Below are 10093 nucleotides of genomic sequence, written 5' to 3'. Positions count from 1 at the left end.
GACTACAGCCCCTTTTCTGCCCCTGAACCACTCCCTTCAGCAGCATGTACTTGAGTTCAAATCCCAGCAACTACGTAGAAATTAGTGACACATGTGTCTGTAGCCCAAGCACAGGCACGTCTGGCCGCCAGCCCAGCTCCAGGTTCATCGAGGTCCTGTTTCAAGGACAAATGGTGGGAGAATGACATTCTGTTCTGCTACTTGTGTGCACATGCACGCACACACACCCACCCCCACCCACATACACCCACCCCACACCTACCCACATACACTTCACCCCCACCCACCTCACTTACCCACCCACACCCACCCATACCCACACCCATACACCTACACACCAACACACCCACATACACCCACGCACACCCATACCCACACATCTATACACCCACATACACCCATGCACACTCACATACACCCCACCCACCTATACCCACATCCACACACCTACACACACACACACACACACACACACACACACACATACACACCTCACCCACCCACCCACACCCACAGACACCCATACCCACACATCTATACACCCACGCACCCACACACACCCATGCACACTCACATACACCCCACCCACCTACACACACACACACACACACACACCTCACCCACCCACCCACACCCACAGACACCCATACCCACACACCTCCCACACCCACCTCTCTCTCCCCTTCCCTCTCTATACCCTCAAGTACTGGCAACAAATGGCAAAAGCCATTGTGACAGTGTCCAGAACAGCTTAGAGGGGACGTGGGCCTGAGACACTGAAGGAAGCATCACTGGGCAAATGGTAGTTATAGGATACTGACCATGATGGAAATGTACGCATCCACTGGAGGACGGGAAGAAGGAGGGAGGGAGAGACAGAAAGGAGAAAGAGATGATAAGGCAGACAGTAGCAGCAGGGGCAGGGGGGATGGAGGGGAGTATCACAGAGAGAAAAAGAGGGACAGGGAGGGAGGGAGAGAAAGTCAGACAGAAAGACACAGATAGAGACAGAGAAAGAGACAGAGGTGAGGAGAGAGAAAGTCAAACAGAGACACACGCACAGACAGATATATGGTGTCTAGAGGATAGCACAAATGTTTAATTAGAAAGCTACAGCAAGCAATAATGAGTAATTTGAAGTAACCTTACTCTTATCTGCTACACCTGGGAGGAGCACGCAACACCTTTCAAGGACATTTGGAAGAAACTGAGGTTACAAGACTCTTGTTTTCTCGGAACGCTTTCACAGGTACTCAGAGTTCTCCTCACGCGAATCCATTCCTGGTCCATGTTTTGACACCCAAGGACAGGCCAGGAGAGGCCAGTCTCAGTTGCAGCAGTGACCCCAGAAATCGGAGGTGCCCAGACAATGGGAGAACCACCGAGGCAGGAGCAGCTGTGGGGTGGAGTCACCCTGATGTGTGACGAAGTGTTTGCTATGAATGGCAGAACCAGAGGTGTGGGATTGTCAGAAACCTTCACACTCAGGATTTTGAGTGAGTACCAGATATTAAATACTAAGCTATTTGAAACATTGGATTTTGATTTTGTTTCTGTCTGATTGAAACGGCATGTACTGATTCTTCTCTATTGAAATAAGAGGTGTAACTTATTTTTAATTTTGCTAGAGCTCACAGTTGAGAGACTTTGGACTTTTAAAGAGATATTGGATATTTTAAAGAGACTAAAATTTTAAAGTGTTTGAATTTCTTAAACTGTGGGATTTTCAAATTTACTGTTTTATATTGTGGCATTAATGTGAGATCTTGTGGATAAGCAAGAAATAAAAAATGTTATGGTTCAATAGCAATGTATTTGCGTTTCAAGTTGACAAGGGGTCAATTGTAATGGTTAGCTTTTGTTTGTTTTGTCAGCTTGACACAAGCTAGAGTCATCTGGGGGAGAAAAAAAACCCCTCAATTAAAAAAACCACTTCCACCAGATCACCTGTAGCTATTTTCTTGACGATAAGTGACTGATGTGGGAGGACCCAGCTCACTGTGGACAGGGGCCCTGGGAAATCAGGTGGTGCTGGATTATATAAAGAAGCAACCTGAGATGAGGAGAGAGGGGAGGAGGGGAGAGGGAGGAGGGAGAGGGAGGAGAGACAGGGAAGAGGGAGAGAAAATGGGGAGGCAGAGGAAGGAAGGAGAAAGAGGAGGACAGGGAGGGGAGGAGGGAGAGTGAGGAGGGAGAGAAATAGGGGAGGGAGAGGGAGGAGAGACAGGGAGGAAGGAGAGGGAGGAGGGAGAAGAGAAGAGGAGGGAGGAGGGAGAGGCCAATGATGAATTAGACCGCTCAAGGCTTACTACTCTGATTTAGGTCCCACTAACTAAATTTACATCGTCTTCCCAGATCCTACACAGTATAACCCTAGCTGCCTCCATTGATGAGGTGAGGGCCGTGATGGCCCATTCACTCCTCTAAAGTGCCACCTTTGAACCCTGTAGCTGTAGGGACCAAACTGTCAGCTCGTGAGCCTTTGGGCTCATATTTAAACCAAGATTATGAGAAAGTCAGTATCCAGCCGCCATCCCCGGCCCCTTTACCCAGTGCAGAGTGCCCACAGGCTTTGTCGCTCCCCTGATATTGACCTTCATGGCCACCACCTCCGGTCCCCCTCCCTGGCTCCCCCCCCACCCCGACTCCCCCACTCCCTGCCCCTTTGTTAGATTCTGGGTTGCCTTTCTCTAAGGTGCTTCTCAAGGTTCTCTTCGCAGCAGATGATGTGTGTTTCCAGAGTGCTTGCTGCGTGCTTGCTGGTGCAGGGAACGGTGGGCCAAACATACAAATGTTTGGTGAAATTTATTCTGTTTGTAATTTGAATTCTAATCACACTCCTAGTTGCTTTATTATAAAACATTTATTCTTCTCCAACTTCCAAGCGTTGTTGAGGCCCTGGAAATTGCTCGTGTCTGAGAGATGTGAGACTTCTTAGCCTAGGTGGTCAGTACAGTGTCAAGAGGGCAGGTTAGGCAGCCTAATTGAGTGTTTCTCCCCTGAGGGCAAAACCCAGAGCTGTCCAGAAACAGACAACCTGTTGGCTCACAGACGCGATTCTAACCCCACTGGCTCCCTACAGCACCTCTCATGAATCCACAGAAATTTCAGGTGTTAGAAGAGACCCGTGCCTAAGCCCACCCAGCCTTGACCCTCCACGTAGATTTTTAGGGTGTATTTCCTAATATAAAATATCAAATTCAGCTTTGGGGTCTCATTTACCATCTCCAAATGCTGCTTGCTCCCTGAGCATTCCTTCACGACCTTAGCTAGAGACAGACAGTCCTCCCTCCAAAATGCTCACAATAACAGAAGACAGGGCAGGAAAAGATGGGTCCGATAGATAGTGATAGAACTAGACAGTCATTACAGGGACTACCCTAACCAAGGCAGGTGAAACTTAAGGGGTGGAACATTACTGAGCCACAGAATAGTCACATGGCCTTAGAGCATGCCTCCCCGCCCATTACAATAAGCAGCTTCCTGTATCAGTGGAGAGGCCTGGTGACAGTGCAACCATTGGTCCACGTGACGACCACTGGAGATGCTCTCGTCATGAGCTTTCTGCTCTGATGCACATGGATGGGCTAGGCATCAAATATTTAGGACTCTGTACTTCATCCCAGGCTCAAATCAAGGACACATGGTCCTTGTCCTGAGTTTAGCAAGGACCCCACAGTGCAGAGCATTCTATAAAACAACCTTGCAGAACTCTTTAAAAAACCTGTTATAACAAACAAACAAAGCAAATAACCACAAAACAACAAAGATGTAGCCAAAAGATTATTCTAAGTGAAAGACTGAAGACCTGCAAGGATCAAATGTATGAGGACTTGGTGCCATCGTGGGTAACTGTGGCATTTGAATTCAGGTGTACATACTTAGCAAGATTGTTTGTTGCCCATGTTAAATTTCTTGGGTGTAATAAAATCAAAATATTAAAAAATATCAGTTTTCTTAGAAGAACCATTCTGGGATAGAGTGTTATTTATAACGATTTCAACTAAATTCCAAGTGATGTAGCCAACAAAAGGGAGGGAGGAGAAGACCAACACGCAGATGAGGGACCATGTTTACAATCAAGGGCTCATGGTGATTGTCAGCTTAGACTTATATATGTCTGATGATCTACAAACTTCTTCAGTTAAAAAAAATATATATCTATGCAGTGGTGCACCTATGTCCAGGCTTTGTCCTTCAAGTAAGTCCCAGCTGGTCTTTGGTTCTGTGGCTGTAGAATGTGCTGGTGCCTCTGTGGCAGGAGGAACCTTGCACCAGAGCCCTTCAAATGGAAGAAGAAACCCTATTATTTTTCCTGAAATTCTTGCCCCAGGTTTTGCTGTGTTCCTGGGGCCTGTGACATCAAACCATGCCACCTGTATGACATAGCTGTTTGAGAGCCATGTTTAACCTGAGGGGCTTATAGCCTTTGACCCCATTCTGCTTTGTGCTGGCTGTGGCTGAGTGACTCGAGCACACAGCATCAGTTCAGTTTTCCTTCTGAGGAAAGGGAGGCAGGCAGGCAGGCAGGCAGGCAGGAAGGAAGGAAGGAAGGAAGGCAAGCAATAGTTCTGGAAAGGAGTCTGAGGATTTCTCAGGAGGAGGATTATCTTTAAGTTGTGTTTACACAGCTCACTTTTTTTTTTTTTTGAGACAGGGTTTCTCTGTGTAGCCCTGGCTATCCTGGGCTCCCTTTGTAGACCAGGCTGGCCTCGAACTCACAGCAATCCACCTGCCTCTGCCTCCCGAGTGCTGGGATTAAAGGCGTGCGCCACCACGCCCGGCCTTCACAGCTCACTTTTAATTTGCCCCTTGGTAGGGTTCCTCTCATTCCCAAGGTGTACTAGGCACTGTGCTGGGGTGTACCATGGAACTGTGTGAAATGGAAAATTGTCCACGGTCTCCCCATAAAATCAAGGAATAACCGGGATATGCCATGGTGGTCCACCGAGAGGGTCTGTCAGTTTCACAGTGCAGAGACCCACCTCCTCCTTGGAAACGTTTTCTTTGTGCTCTGTGGGCTTATCATTTTATTTTTAGTCTTTGTTTTTGCTCGACAAATAGTGTTTGCACAGATATCTGTGGTGTAGTGCCTGCTCTGATTCATGGATACACAGGTATCAACCTAGGTAAATTTCCATATTCATGTCTTCAAAGTTTTATCAGGACTGTGAGTCCCCTCAAAATCCATCTTCTCCATCTCTCTCGCTGCCCCCCTCTCTCCTTCACCTTCTCTTCCCTCTTTTTCTTCCTTTGTCTCCGGCTCTAGTTTAAGAAGCTGGACGTGGACTCCAAAGCCTTGCGCATGCTAGGCAAGCTTCTCCCACTGGGCTACTCTGTGACCCTTGCTCCCCTAAATGTTAGGTGAGCAGGCTGAGCCACTGCCAGCTGTGCAAGGGGGAGGGGCCAGGAAAGAGGAAGACAGGAGCGATGGGCAGGATGGGCCCTGCTCAGAGAGCCTCAGGCCAAACCCCTTCCCTATTGGCCAGGACCAGTGCTTCTGTTTAGATAGAGTGAGGACCCGAGTGTGGCTGTCCTTCTGCCAGGGTCTCCCCCAGACAAGAAAGAGTGATGGGGGGAGGGGAAGAGGGGTGCTCTTATCATCACACCTTCTCTAAACTTCAAGAAATAACCACTGAGGCCTTTAGAAAACTCATTAACTCCCTCATCTGCATAGAGATGGGAACTTGTTAACTGATCATTAATGGCATTTTCCCTCTTTAATTAAAATTCGTTGCCAGAGGAGAGTATGGGTGTTCTGGGGAGACACATAAAAGACAGGAAGGGGAGGTAGCGCCCCAGCTTTAGCGATACATGGACAGCTAGACACTCAGACATCATAGCCCCTCCCCCAACCTTCGCCTTGTCCATCCTGTTTGACATAACTGCTAATTCTCTGTCATGGCTATGAAAGAACAGTGACGTTCACAACATAAGCCAAGAAAACAAGACAGAAGTAAACATCTTTACCTTGATCATAGGAATGATGCTCCTGAAGACAAACAGTGGGGACCATCGAACCTAGGGAATGGTGTGTTAATATTGTGGGGTACCCATTCACTGGTGTGCTTTCAACCTGTGTGTGTGCTCACGTCCAAGTGAGGGGACTTGTATGTCCTGCTGAGTGTGTGGTCACAGGATGACCTCTAGTGTGAGGACTTGCACGTAGTGCTGAGTGTGTGGTCACAGGATGACCTCAAGTGCAGGGCTAGTTTGAGACAGTATCTCTTGCTGTTCACTGCTGCACGTGGGCTACCGGCCCGCAAGCTTCTGTGAATTCTCTCATCTCCACCCGCCGTGCTGCCGTAGAGTGCTGGGATTACAGATGTGCTGCCATGTCCAGCTCTCCCTGGCTTCTGAAGTCAGGTCCTTCATGCTTGGGTGACGAGCGCTTTACCCACCAAGTCACCTCCTTAGCCCCTTTCCCTGGTGATTTTAATATCAGGTCATTTGAGATTCCTATGTAGGCCCTGTCTGATGCAGGAGTCACATCTTGTCACACGGCTCACTGTGCCTTCTCCTGCAAGCGCCGGTGGCAGCCGGATGGTCTTATAAATACACCCTGTTAATACATCTCAGTTGGCATTTCCCTTTGCTGTGGTTTGGACGTGAAATGTCCCACACGGGCTCATATGCTGGAACCTGGTGAAGTTGTTTTAGAAGCTTTTGGAACCCATAGGAACTTTGCTAGAGGAAATATATCACTGGCGGGGGTGGGGGTGGGGGTGGGGGGTAGGGGGTGGGGAGGGGGCGGGCTTTGAGGGCTTCCTGACTCTGTGACCAGCATTCTCACCCCCTGCTGCCATGCCTCTGGGTCATGGCAAACGGTATCCCTTTTTAACTCCTTGCTCCATTACATTTATCTTTCTCACAGCAACAGGGAGGGGACTAATATAGTGTAGATGCCAGTGAGTCCAGGCATGCTGTCTGTCATCTGTTGTGCTGCTGTACAGCCACGCACACAGAGCTTTAAAAACAAACCTTCTAAGTCCAAGGGTGGTACCAAGAGCTGCCGACCCACTGGGAGGGTATGCGATACTTACTTATTAATTGAGGTACACTACTTTCCAGAGCCATGCTCCACTTGGAGGGCTCAGGTTGTGGGCAAGTGTGGTGATGGTGGGTGTATTTTTGGTGGGCCCGCTGTTTCAGCCCCATTGCCAGGATGCCATCTGTACGTGCCCTCTGTGTCCAGGATCTGCACCCCTTTTTGTACCTGAACTATTGTTGTATAGCAGCTCATGAAGGAGCCTGCAAAAGTTCTGCCTTGGAAGATTCTGGAAGCTCCTCCGTAGTTTTGTAGGAGGAGTAAATGACTGCCAGGGAGAAGACCGAGCCGCCTGAGCGAGTGGAGAGGGGCGTTCTTAAACCTGCTGCTCTACCTGCAAGTGGGGCTGAGAGCCCCAGGGGTCAGCTTCCGTGAGCTGTCACCCGGGTTAGGGTGGGCTGCTTTTGAGTCTTCTGTGCTCCTGTAAGTAGCTGCTCATCCACATTGCTGTCCCTAACCTCAGTGAAAGCTCACTGGCTCTCCAGGCTGGACTTCATGCTGCTTGCTCTCTTCCTGTGGAGATTGGAATGTGTGTCGCGTCCTTGGGAAAAGTCCCTCACGCAACTCTAGAGTTGGGAACCTTCAAAATGTCTGGTTGCTCCCCTTTCCCGGTTCTACTGTTACTCATGTAAATCACGGCTTTTGTTCGTCTGAGGAAAGACCGGACAGGTGATGCTGTCCTGCGTCCGTCAGTCTGTGTGCTAGTGGATTCTGAGGAAAGACTGGACAGGTGATGCTGTCCTGCGTCCGTCAGTCTGTGTGCTAGTGGATTCTGAGGAAAGACTGGACAGGTGATGCTGTCCTGCGTCCGTCAGTCTGTGTGCTAGTGGATTCTGAGGAAAGACTGGACAGGTGATGCTGTCCTGCATCCGTCAGTCTGTGTGCTAGTGGATTCTGAGGAAAGACTGGACAGGTGATGCTGTCCTGCGTCCGTCAGTCTGTGTGCTAGTGGATTCTGAGGAAAGACTGGACAGGTGATGCTGTCCTGTGTTGGTCAGTCTGTGTGCTAGTGGATTCTGAGGAAAGACTGGACAGGTGATGCTGTCCTGCGTCCGTCAGTCTGTGTGCTAGTGGATTCTGAGGAAAGACTGGACAGGTGATGCTGTCCTGCGTCCGTCAGTCTGTGTGCTAGTGGATTCTGAGGAAAGACTGGACAGGTGATGCTGTCCTGTGTCCGTCAGTCTGTGTGCTAGTGGATTCTGAGGAAAGACTGGACAGGTGATGCTGTCCTGCGTCCATCAGTCTGTGTGCTAGTGGATTCTGAGGAAAGACTGGACAGGTGATGCTGTCCTGTGTCCGTCAGTCTGTGTGCTAGTGGATTCTGAGGAAAGACTGGACAGGTGATGCTGTCCTGCGTCCGTCAGTCTGTGTGCTAGTGGATTCTGAGGAAAGACTGGACAGGTGACGCTGTCCTGCGTCCGTCAGTCTGTGTGCTAGTGGATTCTGGTGGCCGTGGCTTTCAACTACCCGTCTTTGGGTCTGCCAACGGGATGCAGCCTTAAAGCTGGACGGGCAAGCTTAACTCCTCTTTGCTTGTATGCTTTCTGAGAAGAATTTACTAATAAGAACACACAGACAAACAAACAGACAAACAGAAAGGCTTTGGAAAAGAGCTTTTAAACTTTTTTCTTTAGTCTTTTCTCATACAACACATCCCAACCACAGCTTCCACTCTTCCCAGCCGCCCCCCTCCCCACAGGTCCACTCCCACCGTGTTCCCCCAGAAAAGAGCAGGCCTCCCACAGACATCAGCCGAACAGGACAATATACGATAAGACCTCAAACCTGGCACAAACCCCCACATCAAGGCTGGGTGAGGCAATCTTGTAGGAGGAAAAGGGTCCTAAGAGCAGGCAAAAGAGTCAGATACCCTACTCGCATTGTGAAGAGTTCCCCAAAGACACCAGGCCAGGAAGCTTACCTTTTCATCTCTGTGGCTGGGTCAGTCTCTGGACTGTTCCTTATATAATGTCATGTGGGGCTCTGTGTGTATATTCCTATGGATCAGTGTTTCTCAACTTGGCACGGTTGACACATTTTGAGCCAGAGAGTCTTTCCTCCCTCCCTCCCTCCCTCCTCCCTCCCTCCCTCCCTCCCTCCCTCCCTTTATTTCATTCTTTCTTATTTTATAGGTATGAGTGTTACGTCTGCATATGTGCATGTGCATCATGTATGTACCTGGTGCCTGCAGAGGCACCGGATCCCTTGAAACTGAGTGACAATTGGTTGTAAGCTGGCATATGGGTGCTAGAAACTGGCACCTGCTCGGCGCGGATAGTGCCTTGCAGACAGCAACCTGAAGCTGAGCACAGTCTGATGACACTGAGCTGAGAGCCGAGTTGAGTCCATTTGCTGGTGTTGCCAGTGTGTGAGGTGGGGGCTGGACTGCCCACTACAGAGTCCATGGTGGAGCACAGCCTTGTAATATGGTCTTGTAAGCGTGTGATGTTGCAATAATATACTACAGACGGGAGGACGGACCATTGGAATTTACTGTCTTATGGTTCTGAGAGCTGGACGTCCAATGTCAGGGTGTCGAGACAGCATCTTCTCATGTTGGCCTCATCCCTCTGGGCATGTCTGTATCCCAATCTCCTCTTATGTAAAGACATCAGCCATACTGAATTAGGACCCATCTTGTGGACTTGTTTGATCTTGCTCATGCCTTTAAAGCCCTGGTTCCAAAACCATATTGAGGCAGATTCTGTCCCGAGTGTCATGTGAGCAGGCTGGGGGCATGGTGAAGAGTGAGCTGGAAGCCTCCATAATGGAGACAGGGCAAATCATTAAGAACTCAACAAAGCACAATTTTGTGAGCTGCCAGGGATGCTGGGATTGGGAGTCCTGCCAGCAGACCCACAGTGCAGCCTTTGGCAAATGCCACTGACCTTTGTGTCACAGAGAGGGCTACAGAGGTGACAGGCTGGTTCTGTGAGCATCACAGACAACCCTGGTCCTCAGAATAGGCTTGCTCAGTTAATTGGGCTGAAAGAGACTGCAGGTTATAAAATGACCTTTTCCCTCTGTAAACAGGGGATGATTCAA

The sequence above is a fragment of the Acomys minous genome (genome assembly GCF_964271855.1).
Source record: "Acomys minous genome assembly, chromosome: 11".
Taxonomy (NCBI): Eukaryota; Metazoa; Chordata; class Mammalia; order Rodentia; family Muridae; genus Acomys; species Acomys minous.
This window is presented reverse-complemented; position numbering follows the sequence as displayed.